The sequence below is a fragment of the Nycticebus coucang genome, chromosome 2 (assembly GCF_027406575.1).
Source record: "Nycticebus coucang isolate mNycCou1 chromosome 2, mNycCou1.pri, whole genome shotgun sequence".
NCBI lineage: Eukaryota > Metazoa > Chordata > Mammalia > Primates > Lorisidae > Nycticebus > Nycticebus coucang.
The window spans coordinates 71,016,993-71,044,870 of NC_069781.1; positions in this window are offsets into that span (position 1 = coordinate 71,016,993).

A 27,878-nucleotide genomic window follows, 5' to 3' on the forward strand; every position below is an offset into this window, starting at 1 on the left:
CAGTTGTATATTACTCACTCATGGAGGTCCTTCCATTACCATTTTTCCACATATCTCAATGCATCAAGTACTGCTTCTAATGCATGATGGTCTTTCACTTAGTGCTTATGAATAAATAAATCAAACAGACATTGCTGTTAGTACTCATGTTTTTTTTCCCAGATTAACAAACTTGGAAATTACTTTCTCTATATATGGAGAACAGTTTAGGTTTTACTACATCTATTTGTTAAAGAATAAGAACAAAGATATGAGGACTCCCAAAAAATTATGAAAAGAAATCTGGAGGCAAAGTAAATCCTGAAGATGTAGTAATTAATGATGTCATCTATTTTATGGGGGTGTGTGTATGTATCAGATGGCCAAGAGAGAATAACCAGAGAATTCCAGCTATGTCAAGAGAGACATGAGATCATAAATTCTTATTGTTGCAAAATGATTTTACCAATTTTTTTAATGAAAAATAATCAAAGGACATCTTCTAATGCCTGACTACTACTCAAATCTCAGGTGGAAGAAATCTTGGCAAGAAGGCAAAAATCTAAGAAAGTATTATCTGAGTTGGCTCAGTTTTATAAATGGCCTGGTTGAAACAAAGCATCCTCTTTCCTAAAATCTTCATAAAGACGTAGATATAAAGAAGATATTTATCTAGAATTTGTATTTTGATTTTATTATTGTTTCTATTTCTCTGTAAATACTTTCTTTTACACTGCTGAGATGTGATTTTTTTTCTTAAAAAAAATCCTTGTGTTAATTTCAACATCAGTTTCATCTCAAAGTTGAACTTGGTTGGTTTTCTTTTCTCTTGAGTATGTTTCCCTGTTCCTTTATTCTTCATATGTTGAGGGACATATGAAGTCTTCCCAATTAGGTACTGCCTTGTTTTTTCACTTCAGTGAATAATTTTCTTGGCTAAGATTGAACTTCAAACTCTTTCTTGGACAGAAGCTTGAGCTTGTCTTTAGCTCTTTTGTCTTCAAGCAGATGAGCTGCTTTGAATCTGTGTCACACAGGTGTTATAGTTGAAAGGCAAGTACAGATGCAGGTAGACAGGTTTGGGGTTCTCTCTCGGCTCTTGTCCTTCTGGGATTCCCCAACTGTCTTCATTATCCATGATTTCCTGCCTTCTCTTTTTATCATCCCAGGCCAGAGGGATACAGATTATTTCACTGGTGTTTCACTTCTGCTGTGTTCACCACCATGAAATGGACTTAGAGCCGTCTAAGACCTGCAGAGATAAGAACCTACTTGTACATTTCCAACCTTACCTCCCCCAAGTTACCTTACATTGTCTACCATGGCCTATCTGCTTCTGTTCTCTCAGTACATTCAGGTAACAGCCCTGGTCTCAGTATATATATATATAATTTTTTTTTTTTAAATCTCTGGCTAAATGTCTTAGTCTGCTCCATGCACGTGAGTAGATAGAATTTAGGGAGTTCTTCACTGGCTCTTTCCCTTCTGTGATTCCCCTACAATCCTCAACATTCAGTTCCAGCTTTATTTTTCTTGTGCTTCAACCCAGAAAGGAGGGAGTTTTTTCCACTAAGTTCTGTGCACTTATCTGTTGTCTAAAAGCAGTGGAGACAGGGCAGTTGTGTAGTACTGCAACTCCCTTTCTCCAAGTGAGTATATAGTCCCTTCTAGAATCTGTATGCTTTTGTTCATTTCCTAGTGCCTTCATGTAGGCACTTTTTGTTTTATGACCAAGTCATATAGTTGTTTTCTGCATGAAGCAATTATCTCATAGGGGTTTAATTCATCATACTGAGAAGAGACAGCCAACCAAATGTCTACAGCCATGGAATTTCAACACTTAAAAAGACTTTAGAAATCATCTAGGTGATCAAATTTAGACCTGATAATATTAAGCAATATGACCAAAGTCACACTAGTGACAAAATCTATTAAATAATATACATGTCTGTGCCCCAAGTAGCACTGTGAGCTGTCTTGTTAGGAGAAGTGAACTCATGGAGCAGGCCACTGGAATATCATCCTCATGAGGGTCTTGAGAATTTCCTTGGAAAGCACCTCTGCTAAGAGAAAGGGATCCTAAACTATTAGGACTTGTCCAGTATTGTGGTATGAATATCCAGCCAAATACCCCTCCTTCTGGACTCCTGAGGCATATCTGATTCCTATGGCAGCTTGAGCTATTAGTTCAACCAACAAGGGCTCGGAACAAAAGCCATATTGCTTTGGTATTCTTCTCAGAGATGATAACAAAATGGTTAGTGATTAAGACATTGTCTACATCTGTGCCAAAACAAAAGCCATTGCTCTGGCACCATCATATCTCCAGAGAAACCACAGTGGTAGGGGTAGGACCCAGAGAAGTAGAGCACTGGTGATCAGAAGCAACTGGAGAGCCTGACGGGGACAGCCGTGTTTCCACTTAGGCAGCAATGCTGGCCGGAGCAGAGGGTTTTCAGGGGGCGGGACAAAGGTGCCTGGAGGATTTGGCAGCATCCAGCACAGGAGTCCAGAATAAGAAATAGGGACTTAGTAACTGACAACTTTTGTTTTTGAGAATACTGAAAAAGACTGTTATGGTCTGAACACATGTGCCCTCAAAATTCCTACCTTAAAATTTAATCACAAATGTGGTGGTGTTAGTGAGGGTGAATTTTGGGAGGTGATTAGGTTGTTAGAGTAGAGGCCTAATAATTGACCAGAGCCCTTATAAAAATGCCTGAGGGAGCTAGTTAGCCCCTTCCACCATGTGAGGACACAGTAAGAAGTCACTGTCTATGAACCATAAACTCTCACCAGACAAAGGATCTGCTGGGCCTTAATCTTGGATTTCCCAGTTTCCAGAACCACAATTCAGAAATAAGTTTTTGTTTTTTTTTTTGTTTGTTTATAAGATAGCCATGTGTTGTATTTTGTTATAGCTGTCTAGACAGACTAAGACAAGGTCCCTTTGAAAGATGAGGCTTTCCAAGAACCTAGAAGCCTTGCATTAACTGGTGATACAAGATGCCATAAAACGTGTTTACTGTCATTGTGATCTAATTTCAAACTCTGGGCAAATGTGGCCTAAGTAAGTATAAGTTGCCAATACATACTAGCCAACTGATTGAATTCATTTGTTAATTGGTAAAATTGGGATGCATAGGCTGAAAAGATTTATTTAAAAATAAATGGAATATTATATATAAAGGCATGAAGGTAAAAACGGAAAGACACATAGAAATAGAAGCAATGTCTTTTTGTGACAACTCTTACTCATACAACACAGCAACGCATTTAGGTCATATGGAAACTGCCCAACATTCATTCCAACAAGTAAATATCCTGCCACTCAGGTGTCATTAGTATAAGCATAAATTTCTTATGCTAAGGAGAATAAGAGGAAAATTAAAGTATTAAGTTCAAAGAAAGGCTGGAGAAGCATTCTTCAGTATTTGAGGGTATGAGGGTTACTGACTTATTTTTCATAATATAATAAGAGCATTATTCAGGCAGAACAATTAAGAGAGGCCCCTCAGACCCCTCAGTGAGACAGGGGTCCACTGTTGGTGAGAAAGGATGATGAGGCTGGATATGGTGATGAGTTAGAAGGTGCTGTATTAAGGAGGGCCTTGAACATGAAGCTATAGAATTCAGATTGTACCTATTAGGTAATGCCACAATGTGAAGAATGGAAAGACAACCCCTAAAGACTTTTCGGTGACGCCTGAGATGATGGAACCAGGCCTGGGATAAAAAGCAGTGGGAGAGAAGAGGAAAAGTATACTGTGGAGACTAAGGACAGAAGACTATCATGATCAGTATCCTCACAGCTTCTGTGGGGGCAGGCATTCACACTGTGCATCTTTAAATCTCAGGAACCAGCCTAGTGCCCTGTTCTTAGGGCAAGTAGCTGTTGGGATAATTTCTAGAATATCCCTGTGCTTTCCTATAGTTATTCGTTTATCTTTTCTTAAGCCAAAGATGCTTTGCTTTTCATATGGTGCTTGTTTGTGAGCACAGAGCCAGAATATAATTAGGGGTCTAGTCCCTGCCATGCGTTTGTTTAATGCTCTGAAAAGGGAACACATTTCAAAGTTTCCCACATCCTTTGTTTCTGCCATAGCCATAGCTTCTGTCTCTCTGCTGGGTCTACCATAGTTTTGTCATTCATGAGTTCAGCTGTGCCTTCTTGTAGAAATTTTCAAAGAGAGACAGCTCTATCAATGCCCCTGCCTCCTATTAAATGAATATCTACGATGTTATTTTCTGGCAGCTTATCTGATAATGCTAAGTTCAGAGGCACTGTGATTTTCAGCAATAGGAGGTTTGATTCTAACATGACATACAGTAGGGCTCCAGTTTCAGCAGAAACCCCCTGTGGCACACTGCCAGCTAAGCTGGCCTCACCTGACTCTCTCTCTGCACACTGCCTACACATCCTCAGCAGCTGTTACCATTAAGATTATTCATGCACACACATATGGAACAGCAGCCTACGAGAATAAAACAACCACTTCAAATCCATGGATGGAAAACATATAGTAATAAATATGGTCTCAAGATTATTTAGTTTTGCTGCCAATTGGCCATTCTTTTTGAATTATGTACCAATCAGTGGCCCAAAACTGCCTTTGATGAGATAGGGTGTGGCAGCATGGCTAACCCCCTGAGTGATGGCTTTCTCTGTCACTACCCGAACCACCATTGCCATTGTCACCACTATTATTTTGCTGCATAAATAGGGCTCATCTTATTTGTGTTAAGGACTCTAACTCATGAAGGAGCTACTTTATTAAGTATGAACCACTGGATATCTCACTAAAAGAGCCCTCCATGCCCATAGTGGGCCCTACCAAGGGAGGGGCCCACTATGGGCATGGAGGGAAGATGAGGCTGGGTACACACATCTATGGGAATGTGTGCTGTAGAGGACAGTCGTGAATACTGGCCCCAGACAAGCAGAGTGGCTACCCAGTTATTGATTAAAGAAAACATAACAGAGTGTTATGGTATTAGAGGTGACTACCATTTCACTTGTACTCACATCCCCTGATCTACTCACATAACAAACTGGGAAGTCCTGGGTACCAAGGGATCCCAAAACTACATCATAGTTAATGGACCAGACCAACAATATTCCCTCAGAATTGGGAACTGGGACATAGGGGCCAAAACACAGAGCCAAGAACTAAGAGCTCATGTACCCTAAAAAAACACTCAGTAGACCTGATGAGGCCATGAAAAAAACATAGACAAAGTAGAAAATCTAGGATGCATAGAAAATAAAGGAGATGCACAGAAAGGGACAGGGATAATAAAGAGTACATCTCAAAAATGAGAAGCAGAGATGGTTCTGAGAGGCTTTGCTGGTCCCCAAGGGCTAGCCATACTTTCTATAATTGGGTTCCATTGGAAACTTATGGAATAAATCCCTTTCACCTGGGCTACTTCATATGGTGTTATGTTTCTTATGTATAAAAATTCTTGAACTAAAAGGGAAGGATTTAATGTTACTGGTGGGCTATATGGAAGAAGGGAAGGCTATATAAGTTAACCCTCCCTCTGGTATTGTAAATATTTGAAGGGAAAGAATCACATTTAATTAACTGTTTATTCACCTTCACCTTGGCTGGTCCTGGTTTCCTACCGTATTAGAATTTTCCAGAAAAATATAACCAACAGATAGATAGATTTTATTATATACATATATATGAGGAGAGACAGCAAGAGAAGAGGATTCATTATAAGGAATTGACTCATATAATTATGGAAACTGATGAGTTCTGAGACTTGCAGTTGGTATGCTGGAGACCCGGCAAAGCAGATGTGTAGTTCCAGTCTACATCCAAAGGCCTAAGGACCAGGAAAGCCAATGGTACAAGCTCCAGTCTGTAAGCCAGCAGGCCTGAGATCCAAGAAGAGTCAATATTTCAGTACAAGTCTAAAAGCCTAAAAGACCAATGCCCAGCTCAAGTAGTTGGGCAGGAGAAATTCCCTCTTACTGCACAGCCTTTTGTTCTAGTCAGGTCTCTAATTGAGTGGTTGAGGCCTCCTCACATTAGGGAAAGCCATCTACTTTCCTCAGCCTACCCACCAGTTCAGATGCTAATCTCACCCAGAAACACTCTCAAAAACATATCCAGAATAATGTTTGATCAAGTAAGTGTCTGGTCATTCCATGACCAAGTCAAATTAATACACAACATTAATCATCACATGTGTTTGATCACAGGATGACCCAGACATTTATTTCTTTTAGGTCTGGGAATTATTGATCCTACTTGTATGGATCATTACAGTTTCACATTAACTTTAACACAAGGTATAGGGAATACTAAGTCATCCAAGGCTTTATGCTTTCCAGACATACTCTTCTCTGCTCTTGTAGCATAGCAGCAACCCAATTTCTCCTCGTTAGAAGCAATCATCTACTAGTGCAAGAACCCTTTATTTTGCCTGTCGGTTCACTGGCATGAAAACCCCCAAATGACCAAGTAATACAGGGTGGCCATAAAGTTTATGAACAATTTAAAATAGTATGCACTTAAAAATTGCACATGAACTTTGTGGCCACCCTATAGTGTCAGCTTCCAGTCTGGTGAATCATTGTGTCCTCTGATAAAAGTAGTCTTAATTTAAGAACTGTAAGAACTATAAGTTAGCAGAGTCCAAACTTTTGGGGATAAACTTTGCCAAAGAACATTAAAGGTAAAAGGGAACAACCATTTCCATGTCTACCCCTTGGTTCCTGGACTCATAAGTCTTGTTTGTAAGAGAAGGTTGTGGGTTCAAAACATGTACTGCTGCATCCTGATGAGTTTTACTCCAGATCTGCTAAATAGTGCTGTACATTTGACACCAAAACTGAAAAGACATTCTATCATCCTCTCAGGTCAATTGCATCAAGATAATGGGGATCCTAATATGGCTAGTAAATTTTATGCTAAATAACTTCTACAGACAAAACTAATTCTGAGTATAAAACTGTAACACTAAATACAGCATTTTGGAAATCTGTGGGTGATAGTTTTGGGAGAATCTTCACACAAGAAAGACAAATTCATACCCATAGCAAGTCTATTTCACTGAGAACAAAATGCCATTCCTTCCATGATGGAATAATACAATATAATTAACCTTCTACCATCAATTGGGAATGATGACATAGTGAGGGCCTAGTTGGTCAGTGCTGCTGGTAGATTGGGCACTCAGTAGACTGGCTGATGCCTAACTGATCATCCTAAGTGGAAGTCCATGTTGCTGAGCCCACATTATAGCCTCCATCCCTGATACCAGGGCCACCTGAATCATGAAGCTGTTAGGCACAGTTAGAGACAGGGAAAGAGGGTAACTAATATCCACAGCATGGGTCATCATGTCCATGTGATTATTAATCTCCACTTCCACTGAATGTACTCCATGGTAAGCAATCACATGGCACACAAATACCTGTACACCTGTGTGCATTTTGGACAGGTCTATTCATACACCACTTCCTGACACTTACCACCAAGTTTTGTGAGACATGTCACTCTGTCACCTGGGCTAGAGTGCCATGGCATCAGAGTAGCTCACAGCAATCTCAAACTCCTGGGTTCAAGAGATCCTCCTGCTTCAGCCTCCCGAGTTGCTGGGACTACAGGTGTACCATAATGATCAGCTATATTTTTTTTTATTTTTAGTAGATACAGGGTCTCATAATCCTTAGGCTGCTCTTGAATTCCTGAGCTCAAGCTATCCTCCTGCCTTGACCTCCCACAGTGCTAAGATTATAGTTGTAAGCCACTCCAATAGCCAACACCAATTTTTTTAAATTATATTCCTGACTTTCCCATTCAGATCATTAGCCATTATCCATAAATCAGTGCAGGCCTCTAAATATGGCCATTTTTCTCAGGCAAAATGAATAACCAGATGCACTTTAGAACTATAGGAAGGGCAGAGGCAGGAACTATTTCTTTTCTTTGTAAGGGATATTACTGAGAGATGAATCTAGATGACTTTAGGGGCTCATCTCCCTCCCCTTTGGGAAGCTTAGCAGAGAGCTGGCTTAGATGCACTGAGTCGGCCTGCAGAGGTAAGGCCTCTGACTGATTTCAACATTACTAGCAGGCAAATTTGTTCTCTGAGCCCTTTAGTATACAGACCTTGGTCTTTAGTGTAAATCTTCCTTAGCGTGTTCTGAACCCAGTGATCTCTTGTTTTGCTTATTTTTACTATAAGAAAGTGGGCATTTCCAGGGCAGTACCTGTGGCTCAAAGGAGTAGGACGCCGGCCCCATATGCTGGAGGTGGTGGGTTCAAACCCAGCCCTGGCCAAAAACTGCAAAAAAAAAAAAAAAAAAAGAAAGTGGGCATTTCCTTCTTCTTTTAAGCTAACTTTATAATTGAGAAAGGAGCAGGAGAGCTTTTAACACATTCAGCTTTCTGAAGAAGCAAGCCTGTCAGACTTCATGGGTCATGGTGTGTATAGGACATTTATGTCTTTTCTGTGATAGACTAGTAATAATTTGGGGAACCCTGTATACTCCACTATTTCTCTGATTATAAGCTTCACCACACCCTCCACTTCCCCAATCCCATGTAACTTCCTCTTTTGAACAACTTTAACCTAGAGCCACCCTGAGAAAAGGATACTTCCCAACTTAACAAATTTGGTGATAGAACAATCAAGCATGAAAATAGTGATAACAAAGATGAATGAAATAGGGTATGGAATTGAAGAGAGACAATAAAATAGGCTGGAGAAAAAGAAAAAAAAAACCAAAAAAACAGAAAACAGAATAACCCAGACAGTATACTTTCTTACACAGTACACATGGAAAGTGCCTTAAGAAGAAAGTTATCAATTCTGTAGAAAGCAGATAAAAAGCCAAGCAAAATAAAGTTTGGAACTGCCATAGGGTTTAAGGACATGGAGATCATTGCTGACCTTCAGCTGAGTAGGGTGTGGGTGGTGATGAAAGCTAAAGAGACTGGCATGAAAAGATAAAAATGGAGATAGGAGAATGAACAATAATTTCAAGGAAATTTGCTATAAAAGGAAGAGAAATGGAATGATAGTAGGGAAACACTCCAGACCAAGAAAGATTTTTTTTTCATTTCTTGTGAAGATGGGAACTATTACAGTAGTTGACTAAATAAAGAGTCAAAAACTGATGATACAAGAGAAGGGGAGAATGGAGTTAAGTGAAGGAGCAAAGTCTTTTTTGTGTATTCTTTTTCATGGACACGTAATAATTGTGGACATTTATGAGGTACATGTAATACCTTAATACATGCATGCAATGGGTGATTATCAAATCAAGGTGATTAGCAGACCCATCACCCCATCATCATTTCTTTGTGTTGAAAACATTTTGAATTGAAGAAATAAAGATTTTGAATAAGCAAAAGAAACTGAAACCCAGTATAGATAAAGAGGTGTTTGCCTTTGTAGGCATATGGGTAGTTAACACACTTTGAAGAAAAGTAGAGTAAGTAAGGACAAATACAGGTCCATTGGTGGATGTGCTGTCTGTGACCATGATGTGGTCATTTTTCTCTCATTTGTTCTATAAAATAAATGAATGAATGAATAAAGTGAGATGAAAATCAGGATCATTAGATGAGAACAATAAGATGAGGGAGCCTTGGAATTTTGAGAAAAAAAGAAGAAATTATGAAATGGTTGTCTCAGCAAATAAAAGAATGAATTAATTTAGGAAAGCAAAGATGTCTGCCTGGCAGGACAAGAGACTCCACCTTCCCTTAAGATTTCGGGGCATAAATATAAGTGGACTCTAATCACGTTATGTGTTCTTCTGCAACTACGTCAGCCACTTGGGTGCAGGAGCAAATAGGCCCTTGTCTTAAACTGAACTAGCTTTATTTTTCCCAAAGAATATAACACTGCTCATACTAAATTAAGTCCCAGTGGGAACTTACCGGCAACTATGTAGTAATTGAACCAGTAATTGAGACATCAGAACTCCAAGTTACTATCTCCATCTCTTCGAGATCATATAATCCTCATCTCTGCTTTTTGCATTATACCTACTTTATTTTTTTCCTCTCTCTTCCAACTGGAGTTTTATTTCTTCTTATACAATTGGCAGCAAATGGTTATTCCAACCCAAGCTAGGTTAACCGTTAACCTTCCAGCTTCAAAGCCCAACAGTGAGTAACCTGAACCTGGATGTACCCATTCAAGATTTCTAAGAAGAAAAATCAGATTGGCTTTGCTTGGGTCAGTCCTTAGGAGAAAAACCTCTCCTCTAAGGAGAAAAAGTTTGCAGAGCAGGTAAATGAACTGATCCAAAATTCTCAACAAAAGTAATTTGGTATGGTTATGAAAATTTATGGTCATTCCAAAATCTTTCATGTTGCAGAAATGGAAAATTGAATTATATTTACACTTTGGAGAATTTCCTGTATTATAGGATTAAGTTTTAGAGGTGAGAGAGGTATTAAAATAGTGATTTCTGCTTTCTAGGGAGTCCCAGTGGACTTCCAATCTTGCGGCCACATAGAACACCGTATCTTGAGGATTTCCTCCAGCTCCAAAACCCACGATTCAAGGGACTCCCAGATAAAATCACCCAGAGAGCCTCAGTTAACATAGCAAGTTATGCCCTAAGGACTTTCAGTAGTATGCTTTATGATCTCAATATTTACATCTCCAGCTCAAACCTAATTCAGAGGGCTGTTGCATCCAGCAATCTTTAATAAAAAGAACAACTCATAATACTGGCTGCAGTAGTGAGTACGTACAATGATATTTCTGAATGAACAGTAAATTTAAGCTGGGGGACCACCTGCAGTTGATTTAGATTAATCACAATGAGGCAGTATTGTGTGTTTAAAAGTAGAAGTTTCTCAAAAGTGCAAATAATTTTTTTGTTTGGTAGGTATGTTGTTTTTTATTACAAATATTATGAGTAATAATAAAGAGAGAATTTTCATCCATAACCATTAGAGTGAGAGGAGGACATATAGCAGATATGATACTGATTTAGCAAGTAACCTGACTGATTCTCTAAGGAATGTCAGAATAAACAAGATAGTTCAGGGTCTCCAAAAATGTGGAATGGGAATGGCTATTGAATCCCAGTACACACACAAAAAAATCTGTTTATACTACTTTTCAGAAGTGCAGATGCACACATATACCAGGTTGCCTTTCTTTTTGAATAAAGAAAGATATATTTCAAGATACACTTGAAAATTAGACCATATGTGCTCTGAAAAGACTAATATATCCTCTTGGCTATAAACAGATCCAAAACTATGTCTGCCCAGTATCTTTGTTATTATTGAAGACAACCAGGGTAAACCAGCCCCACAGTCTGCCTTTAGAATATAACTTGAAATTAGAAAACACTCACTCATCAGCCATTTCCCTGCCTTAAGTCAAAGCTGGTAAAAGTATTTAGGCATCAAAGTTCTCAGAAAAAGTGCTCTGAAATATGTAAAATGCTATGCAGAAGTAATCTTGGTATGATTTAGACAGATGGGGCCAGTAAACCAAATGTGTTAGAGTCATAAGAAATTAGATATGTAAGGTGGTAGAGACGAGGAGGACCTACCCAGGACTGATAACAACTGTCTCAAAAGGTACATTCTTTGGAAGGTAGCCAACACTTTGAGAGGCAAAAAAATGGAAAGTCTTCCAAGAACACTCAGTCATGGTGGTAACAGGAATGTGCTGAAACATTGGATAGATGTTCCAATCTGCTCTAGGATCAGGAGAAAAGTGAAACAATAGAATAAACATTTATTAGGATGGTTTGAGTGAGCTGATAGATGATATATGAACATAGGCAGGTCTTATGACAATCTCAAGTATATATAAAAATAAAGCCGCAAAGGATTTTAACATTATAAAAATGAGTCAATGACCACAAACCAAGGCAGTATTTTCCTCATGTGATAGCCCAACCAAGTTCTGGGCCACTTCCACACATGTGAGGATAATTACCATTTATCCAAGTAGAAAAAATTATTTTGTACTGTTGGGCTAAAAGCAGGGACTTTCAAGAGTCTGAAAATGGTTACAATAAACATTAAACTGTGAACAGAAAGGAAGGCCATTGTAGTGACGATAATGATAAAACTCAGGGCTATAAACACATACTAATGAGCCTACTTCATACTTTCTCTGATGAAAGAACCATGTTTTGTACACTTGAACATGTAACTTTGCTGTTGGCTCAGATTTCAGGGAAGAGGGGAAGTATTCAAAGAATCATGAGAGAGTTTATTAGAAAAGAGAGAACTGAGATCTATTGTTCCCACTTTAGATCATTTTTTAGTAAATTTTTCTTTCTCAGTCCATAATGGAAAATATTTCACTGTAGCCCCCAATCTTTTGGTCACTCTGTCAGGTGGCCTCATTCTTTAAGGAGAAGGTCATGAACTCAGCGTAATCGATGACTTTACCTTGAGAAACACAACACACAGTTGAAGGGATTATTCCTTTCCATCCCCACCCATGAATCCTGTGAGAATTCCACAGCCAGGACTATGAATCATTTCCTCTAAGTCCAAGGAGGTAGGGTCTGCAGCACTTTATCCAGGAAAATCCTTCCTCATTGTACTATGTTTGTTATTTCACAACCTCTTGATGAGAGGTTGGTTGAACTCATCTAATTCTCCAATTCCAAAGGAAAGAGGTTAGGAAAAGATAGTTGACATCATTTACCATTTATTTCCGAAATTAATAAAACATGAAGCCAAGTTAGTGGTAATGAGTGTTCTTGTCCAAACAGAAACTATTTCATTTTTTCATTCAGCAAGGATTTGCTTACTGAGTTGTAATACTCCATTGGTTTTCCCTGGTGAGTCATTTTTAATCACCATTTAGGGACTGGGTATATTACTCTCCTTAGAACTTACTTATTTTTTTTTTCCTTTTTGCGACAGAGTCTTAGGCTGTTGCCCTGGGTAGAGTGTTGTGGCATCATAGCTCATAGCAACTTCCAACTCTTGGGCTCAAGCAATCCTCTTGCCTTAGTTTTTTCAATTTTTAGTAGAGATGGAATCTCACTTTTGCTCAGGCTGGTCCTTAGAACTTCTTTACTGGAAGCATTTGGATAAAGCCCCTACTACAGAGCTATCTTACCTGTGACTCACTGCCTACTTCCAAGGGACAACATTATATTGAACATCAAAGAGTCCTAAGTGACTGCAAAGGGGCTTTGTCACTGTCTCACCGAGACCTCTAACCTTTCTTTGCTATCTTGTTTTCTCCATTTGTGAAACACAAGCATGCATGCACATGTGAACACACACGTGCTGGGCATAGCATTTTACACATGTTTTCTAATTTATCTCTCCCCATATCCCTGTGAGCTAGGAACTATTTTTATCCTCTTTTTTAAATGAAATGCAATAAATCAACATGCCTTACCCAAGATCATATGACTAGTAAAGCACAGAGATGGGTTTGAACCACTTCCTGGAGCTGTTTTCAACCATCGTGCTCTCCTATTTGTCTCACTGAACTATTTTGTTCAGCCTCTTATTTTATAGATGAAAAAGTTTGGTCCAGAGAGGTGAAACCAATTTTCACAAGAGCTCAAGTCTTCTGAAATCCTAGGCTGGAGCTTTGTCTCTGAGTCAGTGTTGCTTTCCTCATACCTGAGTAAATATGAAGGTTTGGGGAAAGAAGTATGTTGCTGCCACAGAGTTCCAGTGCATGCTACTAAAGACACGGGGAGGTAACTAAATAGCATGTCTATCATAACAATGGCCATTCCTTTTTGTGCACTATGCAGCTCACTTGCACTATGGAAAAGATTTGATCACAGTAAAAACATGTGCAACTCTGTGATCCACATCAAGAGAAGCCTTGCCAGATGTTATGAAAGATTTGGAGGAAGAGCACTGTTTCATTTCTTCCTCATTAAAACCCTCTGAAATAGACCCTTGCTTTTCTTGCATAAGACAAAGCACACATATTTGTTTGAGGGCAGTGGCTGCACATGAGTGGTGCTCAAAGGGACGCTGGAAATCACTGATGTGGTGAGCCAGCCAAATGGCCCAACATGCAGCAGGCTATTTCCTGAGAGGTGAAAAGAGAGGCATTGGTCATTTTCGTGTAATCAAGAGGGAACTTTCAAAGTTGAGCTTCTCACGCACACGGGCGTGTATGTATCTGTATTGTGTATATGTGCATGCGTGTGTTTTCCAGGAGACAAGGGGGTGTATAGAGAAAAAGGATAAGAACCATCTGAGCCAAAGGAAAGTCATCTGTTTGCCTTCAGGGTATTTAGAGTTTCTGATTCTCTCAGCATTTTCTTTTAGAGTTTTAGTTTAGTATATAAAATTCCACAAATAAATGGGCAGAGCAGGGTATGTGGGGGCATGGACCAGAATTAACTTTAAGAGATAGAAATGTTTTTATCATGGAAGCAGTGGCTTGTTTCACACATTTTGCTTATTTTCATTTTGTTTAAAAAGTGCACTTATAATAAGCACATTATTTCTACAGACCATGCCAACTATTTTCCTATGCTCAACAACATATTTTTTGTGCTAAAACCACACACATACACATATACACAACATTTAACACCCTTCATAATCTGACCAACACTTGTCATGCCTCAAGCCTCCATCTTCCTCCTCCCCAAGCATCCTATATTCCAATGAGACAATTTCTGGCTGTCATCTGAATGCCAAGGATTCTGGCCTTTGCTCTGCTTATGCCATTTTCACTGCTTGGGATGCCTTTCCCCTTTGTCAGACTAGAAAAATCCTACACATATTTCACTGCCCAGCTTAAGTAACACTTCTCTGTGAAGTCTCCCCTCACCCCTTCCTCCTCTGCACTCCACTCCCTTCCTTCTCCCTTCACAGATGCAAACACAGAGCCCTGACAGATGAATTATGGATGGCGCTCCATCCTATCAACTCCACCACCACTCTGCGCATTTCAAATTCTTTCAGAATTTGCCTTCCTGTATCCTACTCCACCCCCACCTGCTTCTTAGTGTCCAACGAACAGCAAATCTTTCAAGTAGACTTGTTGAATGATGACTGGATTGATTGATTCATTGATTCATGGGATTGAAGGAAACACATTTACATATCTATTCCCTAGCTGTAAAGATGAAAATATATTGAACTAATTCAATACCCCACCTAAAAGCAGGTCTGGCAATGCTTCCTGTCAGCCCCTTTCTTCTATGATAATGAAAGAAATCAAATGAAACACACAACTATTTGAACCCTTTGTCCTCAAGTTCAACATTTATGCTGCTTATTTTTCTATTTGCCCCTACAGATCCATTCTCAGCCTCTTTCTGCTCTGTGCTCTGGAAGACCAAATGCTAGGACTCACATCCCCAAGGATGTTTTGTCCTCTGCCTTTCAGCTAATGGGTATAGCTAATGGGATATGGTGGCAAGGACCTCAGAGGACCAAGGGAGATAGTGGTCAGGTCAGAGCATTTATGTTTCTCTCTACCTCTGCTGAGCAGTGTTTGGGCTGGGACTGTAATCCTTATTCTAGCCCCACAGCTTTTATCACCTCTTAAGTGGTGTATTAGTTTGCTGTTGCTGATATACCAAATTACAACAACATGGTTGCTTAAAACCACACAAATGTATTATCTTACAATTCTGTAGGTTGGAAGTCTGACACAGGTCTCAATGGGGTAAAATCAACATGTCAGCAAAGCCACATTCCCAACTGGGGGCTCTAGAGGAGAATCCGTTTTCTTCACATTTTCAGCTCATAGGCTTTTCCCACATGTCTCTGCTTATAGCCCCTTTCCCACGTCTTCAAAGGCAGCAACATCGCTTCTCTCTGATGCTTCTTCCTTTATTACACCTTTCTCTGACCACAGCAGGAAAAAAAAGGTTCTCAGCCTTTAAGCACTTAAGTAATTAGATTGGGTCCTTCTGGATAATTAATGATAATGTCCCCCTTTCAAGGTCTGTCACCTTAGTCACACATGCAAAGTCCCTTCTGCCATGTAAGGTAACAAATTTACAGGTTCTGGGGATTAGAAAACAGACATCTTGGAGGAGCCATTATTCTCTCCACCCCACCTGGGTTTACTGCCTGTTAGTCCCACTAATGCTGTTCCCTTTATTTGCCCCTATAGACTCAGAAGCAGTGATGGCTTCTTGATGCTGTTAACCCCTGGGGCCCCTTCATTCTGTGTTGGTTCCCTTACCATACCCTCAGCTCTATCCACAGCTTCTTCATTAAATTCCCTTCATTTAATCCTTTAACAGACCACCAGGGTCTCTGATAACACAATGTGCAATCACCCATCACAGATAAAACTGTGAGGCCGGAGGCCTGCTGAAATCCTAGAAAACAGGGTTTGGTTTTATGTTAGAATGTTACTGATAATCCTCAGCAGAGTCAGGGTAACCAGTTGTCTGGATGAATGAGAACCAATTCTACTCAACACTTACTTTCCTCTCCTAGGAGAGGAGTTGAAATGAATTTTCATACCTGGGTAATATTAAGAGATGGCTAATGCAGAAAACTAGTAGCTGAGCAGCTCCATTACTTTAGGCATTATTTAAAGATCACTTAGCTCCTTCTCCACAACCCAAAGAAATAAGGACTCAAATTCCTGCTGAAAATTCAATGGTCAAGGCCCTGCTATGTCTGCAAGCAGGACAAGTGAGGTTCTCTCCACCACATTCTTCTTCCCCAAAGACTTACTCCTCATCCTCCCATCTCACCACAACTACTTCATGATTAAGAGTGTCTACTTTGGGAGGAAATAAACCTGGGTTGAATGCTAGCTCTGTGACTGGGTAAATCATTTAATACCTCCAAGCCTCAGCTTTCTTATCTGTGAAGTGGAGGTGGTATCCACAGGGTTGATGAAAGTTTGAATGGGCTATAAAGATCTTCACAGTATGCCTAGTACATAATAAAATCAATAAATTAGTAGAAGTTGTACTAAATATTGACAATTCTTCAAGGCTAAGGTCAAATTTTACATCTAAGTACTGTTCTTAGATTCCTCTAGACTTCAAAGATCATAGTTTCTTTTCAATTTTTTTAGTCCTCATAGATAACACAGTCATTATTTAGCACCGACTTATAGTAACAACCACAATCTCCTTCAGTGTGAGAACTATGTCTTCTTTGGCATCTCCCTCTGTGCCTAACCTAGTCATCAACAAAGAACAGATACTCAGAAAACATTTGTCAATTTATGATCTTACAGATGGATTGCTATCATGAAGGGGACAATTTCTTAATATTTATTCCAGCTTTCCCCAGGTTAAAGGAGAAGGTAATAAAGTATTCCTTAAATTCCTATACAAAGAAGCATCATCCCTTCCTCTCCCTGTAAAAATCACAGAGATTTCTCCCAATTTTCTAAACCATGGAGGATAGTCCCTCTTTTAAATGTCCTGCCCTAATAACAAATCACTTGACAGGATATGTGCTGTATTTTGACTACAGGAAAAATGACATCTTCTATACTCCTTATATTAATCCAGATCTAGATTATGCTGAAAAAATCAATTAGCCCAAACCTCAGTTGCTTAAAAGTTGACATACATAATAAAAGTTTGTTTCTTTCTAGTGCTTCAGGTTCAGACAACTCTCTAGGACAACAGTCCCCCACATAGACCCTCATAAGGAGGATGCAGGATTCTCCAACCTCAAGCTGTACTGTCTGAAGCATGCTGCCTCCTCACTGCCATGGCACTAAAAGAGAATGCTAGTCTTTCACTGACAATTAAGTCCTTAGGCCAGAAGATGACACTCATCCCTTCTACTTACAACCCAATGGTCACAATAAGAGAATCACATGGCCCTGCTTAATGGCAAAGGGCATAGGAAATTGTTACCCTTTCACTGGTCTAGAAAGAAAAGAGAACCAGATCAAGGTGAGCATCAAAAGTCTCTAACTTCTGACTCCTTAGGACACTTGTCCAACCCTACCTTGTAAGACAATCCTCTCTCCTCCTGGACTGCAAACTCTTTGAGAGTACTCTAACCCATCCATTTCTAGCCCCCCACCCTTCTCCAATGCTTCTCTGGGCACACTATCCATGCACACTTCTCAAGTTCATTCTTTTTTGTCAAATAGTTACTGAATGCTTCCCACATGCCTGGCAGTGTTCTAGGTGATAGAGATATGACCCTAAACAAAATATACACATAGCTCTGCATCCACGTGAAACTTTTAATTTAGTAAGGAAGGAAAACGAACCAAAAAAGTAGAGAAAATGTACAATCAAGTGGCTCTTGATGGGTACTATAGGGAGAAACAAGCAAAGAAATGGGTTTTAAATAGGTATGTGGCAGGGGTGGGGCAGAAAATAGCTGTATGGAGCCACACAAGAGATGGGGGCTCACCAGGAAATCCTGGGCTCCTTGTTTGACCTAAACAAGGATAAAGGACATAAGAGAGTTTGGGGGGTTTCCCTTTCCACTTCTGAAGTGGAGGCCAGGAAGTGGTTGCAGTTTCTGACTGTCCTCTTGACTTGCCCACAGAGGCCTGGAGACTAATGAAAGGGCACTTTAAAAGGGTCCTATGGGTATGTGTAATTGATTACCTCAAACAATTTTAGGCACTTTTTATATTTTCGCTTCCTTTTTTCACTCAAATAAAAAAAATCCTAATAGCATTTGTAAATATTAAAATTCTCTTTCTTAAGACTATTACTTGCTTCTTCAGGCACTCTCTTTACCCCAGTGTGAAATTTCTGCCTTCTTTAAAAAATCTGTGAATTAAAGGCCCCGACTGTGGTGCTGTTTCTTTTATTTTTCTTTTAGGCTTTAAAACCCTTTACCCCGCCCAGATAGTCACTTGGACCATGCTGCTTATGAATGCCAGCCGATATGTATCTTTTGTAAATTCAAACTATGGCATGTTGGTAATCTTTGTTCAGTTCCTAATAACTATGAATTTTTCATTAAAAGGAGAGATCTTCAGACTTCAGTTCTCTTTATTAACATAAATCTTCCTCACAACAAGAGTGGTAGAGGAGGCAGGCAAATGGCTCAAGTCCTGTCTTTAAGCCTCAATATTCAGGTTCCTTTTGTGTTCTTGAACTCATTTTGCTCTTTCAAAAGCTTGATGATTTTTACTCTCACTAGTAATCATTATCCTCATCAGTTTTAGAGTAGTTATTGTTACTCTACACAGTGATTGCACTAAATATTGTGTATGCATTATCTTTTTTATTCTGGTAAAAAAAAAAACAAAGAACATAAATTTACCATTTTAACTATTTTTAAATGTACAACACAGTATTAATTTAAACACATTGTTATATACTAGATCTCTAGAACTTTTTTTATTTTGCAAAATTGAAACTATATATCCATTGGATGACAACTCACAATTTCCCCCTACTCCAAACTCTGCAACCACCATTCTACTTTATGATTCTGTGAGCTGGACTATTTTAGATACCTCATATAAGTGGAATTATGTAGTGTTCGTCTTTTGGGGACTGGCCTATTTCACTTAGCCTATTTAGGAGCTTCCTAAGTTTCTCCAAGTTTATCTACATTGAAGCATGTGACAATATTTTCTTCCCTTTTTAAAATTAAAAATATTTCATGATTTAGAGTATTTTGAGTTTTTTCCAATTATATGTGTACATCACATTCTCTGGATTTATTCACCTGTTGAGGAACATTTAGGTTGTTTCCTTGACTATTGTGAATAATGCTTCGATGAACATGGTTGTGAAAATATCTCCTTGAGATCCTTTTTCAAATATTTCAAATATGCAATCAAAAGTAGTATTACTTAATCATATGCTAATTCTATTTTTTAAATATTTTTAGGAACTTGCATACTATTTTTCATAGTGGCCACACCACTTTATAGTCCCACTAATAGTGCACAAGCATTCTAATTTTGCCACTTCCTCACCAACGTGTTATTTTCTGTTTGAGTAACAGTGGCCATCCTAACAGCTTCAAGGTAACATCTCATCTCATTGTGGTTTTTATTTGCATCTTCCAGGTTATTGTTAATGTTGAGCATTTCAATATGCTTATTGACCATTTGTACGTAATCTTAGGAGAAATGTTTACTCAAGTACTTTGCTCATTTTTTAAACTGAATTGTTTTCCTTGTTGAGTTCTAGGACACCCTTATATATTCTATATATTAACCCCAGATAAAAATACATGTTTTGAAAATACTTTCTCCCATTCCTAGGTTGGCTTTTCACTGTGTTGTTTTTCTTTGCTGTGTGGAAATTTTCACACAGCCATAGTCCCATTCATCTATTTTTGCTGTTATTATTTGTTTTGTTGGTATCATTCCTAAGAAATCATTAGGAAATACAATATTATGAAGTTTGTCTCCAGTGTTTTATAATAGGTTTTATAGTTTCAGGTTCTATGTTTGGATCTTAATGACTTTGAATTAATTTTTGTGTGTCATATAAGTTAAAGTACATCTTCATTTGTTTGCATGTATATATCCAGGGCTTTCCAACTCTATTTGTTAAAGAGATTATCCTTTTCCCATTGTGTAGCCTAGCACCTTTGTCAAAAACCATTTGATGATGCAAATGAGGGTTTATTTCTTGGTCTCTATTCTGTTCCATTGGTCTACATGTCTGTCTATATCAGTATCATACTGTTTTGATTACTGCAGATTTGTAATGTTTTGAAATCAGGGAGGCATTTAGCTTCATGTTTTGTCCTCAAGATGTTTTGGGTATTCAGGGCCCTTAGTAGTTTCATATTAATTTTAGGATTTTTTTGGTTTTTTGTTTGTTTGCGTTTTTTGTTTTGTTTTGTTTTTTTGCTATTTCTTTCAAAACTTCCAATGAGATTTTTGTAGGGATTGCTTTGAATTTGTAGATCATTTTGGGTAGTATGGACGCTGATACCTTTCCATTTATTTATGTCTTCTTCAATTTCTTTCATCAATATTTTATAGTTTTTGATGTAGATCTTTCACCTCATTGGTTAAGTTTTCCTTATGTATTTGTAAATGAATATGTAAATGAAAATGTTTTCTTAATGTCTTTTTCAGAGTGTTCATTGCTAGCATATAGAAATGCAAATAGTTTTATTATTTAATTTGAATCCTGCAACACTGCTGAATTTATTAGCTACGACAGCTCTCTGTGTGTGTATTCCTTAGTTTTCTACATTCAAGAGGATGTTATCTGGAAACAAAGATAATTTTACTTCTTTCTTTTCTATTTGGGTGATTTTATTTCTTTTTCTTGCCTTATTTCTCTGGCTAGGACTTTTGGCAGTATGTTGAGTAGAAGTGGGAAAAGTGAGCATCCTTGCCTTCTTTCTGACTTTAAAGGGAAAAAGGTTCCGTATTTTACAATTGAGGCTTCCTATCTGATTTCAGGGGTTCTAAAATTGAATTTTAGAGTACATATTTATTTATTTATTTATTTATTTTATTGTTGGGGATTCATTGAGGGTACAATAAGCCAGGTTACACTGATTGCAATTGTTAGGTAAAGTCCCTCTTGCAATCATGTCTTGCCCCCATAAAGTGTGACACACACCAAGGCCCCACCCACCTCCCTCCTTCCCTCTTTCTGTTTCCCCCCCATAACCATAATTGTCATTAATTGTCCTCATATCAAAATTGAGTACATAGGATTCATGCTTCTAGTCTTAGAGTACATATTTATTAAGCTACTATTTTGTGAGGAAACAGGGTCCAAGACTTCTTATTCGGCTATCTCGATGACATCAATCCCTTATGTATTATCTTTTTATTTTTACGTAATAATGACCTAAGAAGATATTATTAGCCCCATTGTACAGATCAGAAAACTAAGGCTCCCAGAAGTTAATGACTTATCTAAGATTACACGGAAAATAAGTGGCTGTTTTGATCACTAATAAATCCTAAAGAACTGCAGTGCCTGGCACTAAATAAGTATATATAATGTGTATAGATACTTACAGACACACACATATATATACACACACGAATAAAATCAAACCCAGAATATTGAGTATAGAATCTATGCTCCTATCTCCCAAGTCCTTAGAAAAATGGTAGTTCCAGCATAAACAATAATATTTCATAGTCATTGTGCCTTGTGGCAGGCACCTGTAATCCCAGCTACTTGGGAGGCTAAGGCAAGAGAATTGCTTAAGCCCAAGAGTTGAAGGTTACTGTGAGCTGCGATGCCACAGTACTCTACTGAGGGTAACAAAATGAGACTGTCTCTAAAAAAAAAAGGAATATTTCAGCATACCTAATCCATTTAATGATTTTGTTCATTCACAATTCAATTTCAGTTTGTTCATTTAATGCTAACAGTGAATAATGTATACATAATACCTACCCTTACTATCTGGTTATCTAGTACATCTGGTACTACTTTAAAGATTGTTAAGAAAGATTTAAAACTTGGTTGTCTTTATTCTTCTTGGTCTTACCCTAGACCAGGCAATTTTGCTCCCAAGGGATTGGGACAATGTCTAGAAGGTTTTTAGTTGTCACAACTGGCAGCGCTAATACCATCTAGCAAGTAGAGGCCAAAGATATTGCTAAGCATCCAATGCTGTGCAGGATAGCTCCTGCAATAATAGAAATATCAGTCTGGAATATCATTTATACTTAGTTGAGAAATTCTGCTCCAGAGACCTAGGAATGATGCAGAGGAGGCTTGTTCTCCTGTCTGTCTTTTAGTACTACCTTTCTCTTCCGGCCATCACTCTTACATAGGCAGACACGCATACTGTTCCAGGACCTTCATGTTCAGCTCTCCTCTGGGATGCTTTATCTAACTACAATTCTTTATAGGGGACTTTCTGCTACGTTCAAAAAGTCTTTTATCTTTTGATCCCAATCTCAAGGAGTTTTTCAAAATTATTGACTAAACAACACCATATGCTAAGTACCTGTAACTTGGTTTTCAGCTTAAAATGATTCATCTGGCCAAATACCGATTGAACGAGTAAGGCTAGAAAAGCTGAGAATAATGTTTTCTATCATTACTCTCCCACCTCAGAGCATAATATTTTATTTTCATTGGCCAAACAGAGCCCATCCTCCAGCCTTGTCATCTAAAATGAATGTATCCTGTGTCACTCTGGAGGATAGTAGGTGGGTGGGTGAGTGTTGTTCAGTCAGAAGATAAGGAAAGAAGTTTAATCTTCCCAAATTGCCAAGAATTTCCCTCTTATAATCAGAAAAGCCTGTTTTTCAACTCTGCATAATTTAAAATATACTTCATGTGCTAATGGAAAAGGATTGAGAATAGAAATAAATCCTTGCTATAAATAATCAATGCTATCAAAATTCCATGGCAAAAATACTCCTCTTGTAGGAACAAAGACAGATCATTTTCTAGGGCTTAGTTTCAGTCTGTATACCAGAATGCCTTCTTATTTTATTATTTATTCGTTTGATTGTCTTTCTCCAACTAGTTCCGTAAAAGTCTCCATCCATATTTAAAATGAAATTCTACCTATATACTATATAATATAGACAGTAAAATAGATTAAAGAGATAAGAAAAAAGTAATAGCTGTTTCCAAGTAACCAAATGGGTCCTATTTCTTCCAAAGCCTTTATCAAGTGATTATCACAATTACTGGTTGTTATTATCATCTCAATAGCAGACTCACTACTCCCTGAAAACACCTTTTGTCTCGTTCATATTTGAACTTCTTTTGCCCAGAACAGTGGCCAGCATATACTGGAAGCTCAATATATACTTATTGCCTCCTGAGATCAATGCATGAGTTTATTCATTTCAATTGGCATTTAATCTCCAAATTCATTGGGAGCCTGAGGTTGAAAGCAGGGAGAAAAAAAGGAAGAGCACCTGAGGAATAATATGCTCCAATGAAAGAAAGAATGATTTGGTAAAAATATGGTGTAGCTAACATTGAATCTGAGGGAAGAGCAAGCCATCATAGCAAGTCATACTAAGCCATTAATTCTAAATCGAATGAGTTAATGAATGAGTGAGGGAACAAATGCAGTAATAAGAGAGGGAGTACGTGCTCATGTAAGTCCTCCCAACCAATCCAAATTTAGTGATGAGATGCTGAGGTTGGTCCTAGGATTACAAAGCTGAACAAAACCCCCGGCCCTTAAAATAACTTCAGAGGTTGATCTCAATCTTTGGCTGCACATTTAAATTACCTGGAGAAATCACCTCTCTGGGAAGAGGACCCACCAAGCTTCAGTTTAAGCTCTCCAGGTGATTCCAATTACAGTCAAGGCTGAGAACCACTGGCTTCTAGTGTATTGGAGAAAAGTAGTGAAACCAAGTTCATTGAAGAAATGTCGGTGGAGCACCTGGAGTAAAGGGATGAACAGGAATTATTACCAGTGAGGTGCCATGGTTGGACATCTGTTGTCTTACTTCATTCTCATGTCATCCCTGCAAAGTAAGCATAATTATCCACAGTCTAGAGAAGAGGAAATTAAGACACAGATGACAAGAACTTAGTCCATGCTGTAAGGGAGTTTTTAAAAACTACAATGAAAGTATTATAGATTTTAGGAAATACATGTAGTGTGGGAAAAAAAGGGAGAGCAAACTTGAATGGAACTCATGAGACCTAGGTTTGTATCTAAATACAGTACCTTGACTAGCTTTACCTGTTGAGAGAGTCAGCTCACCTTTCAAGGTCAATTGAATGAGAACAATAAGGTTAAAATGTAAAATTTTGAAATGTTAGCAAAGGTACACTAAAGACAAAAGTATTATGGTAATCACAATCAAAGAGACATGACAGATGTCACAGAAGGAGGGCTTGCCAGAAGCCTAGCCTTTGAGAGATGTTAGAATCTGGTTGCTGTGGTTTACAGTTAGCCTTTGACGTTGCAGATCCAGAAATCTATTGGACATGGGCGTGGCTGTAGGTGACTGATGCAAAGTAACCAAACTTTCAAGAGTTTGATGTGTAAACCATACTGCCAAAATATTTCTGTACAGAAAGAGAAATGTTTCTATTAACTTTGTTCAACCCAAGGTCACTAGCAAATGAATTAAGTCTAGGGAAAGAGATGGTGTTAAAGAATTACCCTCTTGGTCCCCTTGGTTTCATTTACTTCTTTTGCCCTTCAGGGGCAGTGTACTTTTCCCAGAACTGAGCAAATAAACCCCATATCTTTTTTTCTTTGAAATTTCTCTTACTGCATTCCATGAGTACCATATTTTTTGGTTAATACTATCTTTCTATAACGCAATTCCTATTTCAGCTTGTTAGTCAACTTTAGCTCTTTCATTGTATTCAGTTTGTGCTTGATTGTGTTACACTTTCAGTCACATGATTGCAATTCATCAGGTTGCAGTCTCAGCTGTATTCATAGAATCATGTGTTCATTCCACATCAAGTTTGGAAGAAAACAATATAGAACCGTGATGATGAGATGTTCCCTGTCCAGGCTCTGCCTCCCATGGCTGTATTGCCTTGGACAAATCATTTAAGTTTTCTTTTTTTGAATGGAGGAGAAAAATATTACTACATGCTTTATTTTGTATATAGAAATTGAAAACTATGCCATAATTTCCCTATCATACTGTGGACTTTGAGTAATTTATTAGTTTTCTTTTCCTCATTCCGACATTTAATCTTCTTATTTGGTTTGCTATTCTGACTCTTTCCACTATTCTTTAGCTCAACAAATCACTAGATGTAGTTGCTAAACTTCTCCATCTTCCATGGGCACACTTCCAGGGGCTCATATTTTCTTGACATGCTGGGAACATTTTATTATCTGCTTTAAGTTCTGACGACACTTCTGTATAAAGCTTTACAATTCACCATTATTTCTCATGGCCTCTGATGAACTTTGTGATGTCTCTAGGAAAGAGATGGAATATGTTCCTATTCCACTGATGGAAGGAGGATGAGTGGCACGGCAGGTAGATGATGGACTCAAACACCTTTCTTGATTCCAAGTGTTCTCGCCACTAAATGTGCTCTGAGTTCTTTCACTCTCTCCTATTTTACCAAACCTTTTGAAACTTCAGGTAGTTTCATTCCTGAGAAATGGCTTTTTCCCTCTAAAAAGAAAGCTAATCAGTTTTTTCTCCATGACATTTATCCTTGGTTAGATTTTTCATGGCAGTGTATAAAGAACAATATAAATGAAGAGTTACTAAAAACTATATAGACTATCAATTGAAATTAATTATAGAGTCTTATAAATCAGTCCCATAGAGAAAAGTCTAGGGACTCTCAGGCATCTTTTAATCTAGAAAAAAGAAAATCAAGAAGTTACCCTCTTTATTTTCCACCACGGAGGGTTAAGACAAGAAACATTGACCAACAGTTCTCAGAACTAAATAGTAGAGGATATGCAACCACAGAAACTTGAGAGCTTCCTGACTGCAGGGATGATTAAACATGGGAACTAAACTCAGAAGGCAAACTTATGTCATCACTGTTCCTGATGTGTTAAGAACGGCTTTCTTGTGAGTAAGAAAAAGGGGGACACAGGTGGCTAAGAGTCATAACATGCCCCTTGGGAGCACAGCAACATCTTGGAGCAGCTAAAGAGGGAGATGATAGTTTTTAAAGTATATTCAATATACTAATATTATATATTTATAAAACTTGAATAGATTTATTATTTTCATAATGCAAACAAAAAAGCCAGACATAAAAAAGACTTGTATAGACTTATGATCCAGAAAGATTCTCAGAGGAGTAAGGGTAAGAGTCATGGGATTATTTTTATGTTCATAAAATGAGGGTGGGAGTGAACAGGTTGTGAAAAAATGTTTTGATACACAGTTAGGATAATTTTTTCCTTAATTTGGCGGCACCTGTGGCTCAAAAGGGTAGGGTGCTGGCCCCATATGCCAGAGGTGGTAGGTTCAAACCCAGCCCCGGCCAAAAACTGCAAAAAAAAAATTTCCTTAATTTAATTAATTTATTTATTTATTTATTTTGAGACAGAGTTTCACTATGCTGCCCTCAGTAGAGTGCTGTGGCATCACAGCTCACAGCAACCTCAAACTCTTTGGGCTTAAGTGATTCTCTTGCCTCAGCCTCCCAAGTAGCTGGGTCTACAGGTGCCTGCCAAAACACATGGCTTTGTTTTTGTTGTTGTAGTTGTCATTGTTGTTTAGCTGCCTGGGCTAAGTTTGAACCTGCCACCCTTGGTGTACGTGGCTGACGCCATAACCACAATTTTCTTTTTAATTTAATTTTATTTTTTATTACAAATTAATATGAAGATACAAATAGATTACATTGTTTTTACTTCCAAAGTAAAGTTCAAGTTGAGAAGACCCCATCATCCAGGGCACGTGCCAAACACCCTCGCATTGTGCACATTAGGTGAGATCCCACCCATTGCCCTCCTTTCTCCTTTCTTCCTGCTCTCCCCTCCCCATTGCTAGACTATATTTGTGTTTTATCATTCATGTGAGCATATGGTTTTATATATATATAAACACATTTGTTTCATATTAGTATTGAATGTATTGGATATATATTTTTTCCATTCTTGAGATACTTTACTAAGAAGAATGTGTTTCAACTCCAAGTTAGGATCATCTTTTCAATGATTGAGATAGAATCAGCTTGGAGGTAGAAGACCAGACTATAGATCCCGAGCTCTTCTGTGTCTGGGGTCCTCCTAGTTGCTCATATGGACACTTGAATTCTATCATCCAGCTATTCAACATTGAATGAGTGTCGAAAGTGTAGCTGACCCAGAGGTAGGCACTTGGGAAAAGGCAAATAAAGTATAATCTCTGCCATTAAAAAAGAAGCTTAGAGTCTAGTGTAAAAGGCAGAGAAAATGTGCTATATATAGCAATAAAAGGCAGAGAATACCAAGTACAATGTGTTCCAGTGGTACAAGGAACAAGCAATAAGGGGGTCTCAGGACTGAAATTTACTGAGTACAAGTGAAGCTTAACTTTCCTTGAGCATAGAAATAAGAACATGGATTTGAAAAGAAGTAAAAATAATAGCAAAAAAATTAAGCCCCAAACAAAACTCAAGTCTTTCTTGCCTA